Here is a 2,274-nt window from a genome sequence, read left to right on the forward strand (position 1 = left end):
CAATGAAAATTGTATAATAAATTTGTTTGGTGAATGTTTGCATAATTCAATTTTCTTCTTTGTCGCAAATTGAATTCAAACGGTTGAGCGGAAATGTTGCAGCGCACTGTAAGAGTCTAAAAATAAGACAAGTGTGGGTATTTATGTAATTAAGTTTAATTTTAGAATATGCTGGTGGACGTTATTACTAGTTAGTAAAGCAAGCGGAGATTTCGGCAGCGCGTTTTTAATATATTTTCTGGAGCTTCCAATATATGCTGCCCTTGACAGGCGGTGTTTAAAAGCAAATAAATCAAAACCAGGCCTTGATAAGCTCCCCAAATATTACATGCTTTTGGTTAATTGGAAGGGGCACCTTTTTCTCCGTGGTCGGGTTCGAGGTCGATCTAAAACCTCTATCGTGCTGTGGGTCTGACACCCGGCCACAGTGCGATTCCACACTCAACAGAATTTTCAATTCTACCTGCCTTTAGGCAGCCCAATGAGCAGATTGGAGCGAACTACAAGGCTAACTGCGCTCCGTCGTATCAGATTTATGTCGCCGGTCAGACCTTGACGCTTTTGCTACTACCAGTTGAGCACCCATCAAACTCAATGATTGGTGACATTTGTCGCTTGAACTTCAAAACTCTCTTCATTAGAAGGAATCCCAGTCGAAGTCTATAATATCATATACCAGACACGACTATGTTGAAATTTCAAAGCAAGCCAAATAACAGACATAGTGCGCATTAAATTTTAGTCTCCTCTTACGAAAGGCAAACCTTATCGCATGCAAATTTTACCCCCTGCTCGTTGGAGGAATCCTCAATTATAGTAGGAATCTTTCCACGGTAGATTATCGGTTTTTCGATTCCTTCGTACTTCGATTTGCACTTAGATAGAAAAGGTAAATACCTCTGCCGCTATGTGGAAGTTAAGGCTCCACACCACAGATATACAGTTATAAGCTACAGAACTGACCATTTGCTCCAGTTTTTTGTAGCGGGAACCCAAACAAGCAATGTAGCTTTTATTTTTTAGTGCAACCCTTTTGAAAATTCTCAATTGGAAAGACCATCAGACGAGCTCTTAAACCCAAGCATTTCTACGTTATTTTCTTAAAAGATAGTAGAGTCTTAGACGTATTTTAATTTGTGGAATAATCGCCTTATTTTTACTACTCGACATTGATAGCTTGTAATGATAAAATATGGATATAACATTTCTTTCTAAGCGAACTATTTATTTTCGGAAAGGTTGAAACAACAGCTGGTACGATGAGGACTGTCGTGCCGCAGTGGAGAGTAAGCGGACTGCCCACTTCGCAATGTCGCGGTCGACCACAACACGAGAGAGTAGAAGCACATATGTAGAACAAAGAGAAAGAAGCTGAAATGTGTGATTATGAAGAGAATGAGAAGTTGGCCGACTGGGTTAATGCTCGAAAATACTGAGAACAGTTGCAGTGACTCAAGGAAGGTTATATGACCAGAGCATACTTTTGAAGGACCCAAAGAAGTGATCTAGTGTCTGATGTCCAGAGCTTATTGATTTTATACACTTCTCCAGCCTGAAGAGGCTCGTATAACAATTACACGACTGTAGAACAATAAAGCGGCAGGGATCGATCAATTGCTAGTCGAGCTACTCAAATACGGTGCATGCATCATCTTCTTTGCAGAACATGGTCGGACGAAAGCATGCCCAATGATTGGAATTTAAGTGTGTTCTGCTCAATCCACAAAAAGGGAGACCCAACAACCTGTGCCAACTACTGTTGGATAAGCCTCCTCAATATCGGATATAAGGTTCTACCGACCTTATTAGTGCTTTAGGCCTGGAAAATCTTCAACTGACCAGATATTCACCATGCGCCAAATTTTGGAAAAGACCCATGAAAAGAGGATCGACACACACCACTGCTTAATCGATTTCAAAGCTGACGAAATATCTCCTGTCATGACTTGGCTCCCACGTCACTGTTAACAGTCATAACTTCGAAGTCGTAGATAATTTCGTCTATCTTGGCACCAGCATAAACACAACAACAACGTTAGCCTCGAAATCCAACTCTTTCGAACAGGTGCTACTTTGGACTGAGTAGGCAATTGCGAAGTAAAGTCCTATCTCGACAAACAAAGACCAAACTCGTCCCCGTCCTGCTCTATGTTGCAGAGGCATGGACAATATCTGATCAGTCGACGTTATGAGTTTTCAAGAGAAAGGCTCTGCGGGTGATTTATGGTTATTTGCACATTGGCAACGGCGAATAATGCATTCTGTGGACAGACG

Source organism: Bactrocera neohumeralis, chromosome 2, assembly GCF_024586455.1.
Source record: "Bactrocera neohumeralis isolate Rockhampton chromosome 2, APGP_CSIRO_Bneo_wtdbg2-racon-allhic-juicebox.fasta_v2, whole genome shotgun sequence".
NCBI lineage: Eukaryota > Metazoa > Arthropoda > Insecta > Diptera > Tephritidae > Bactrocera > Bactrocera neohumeralis.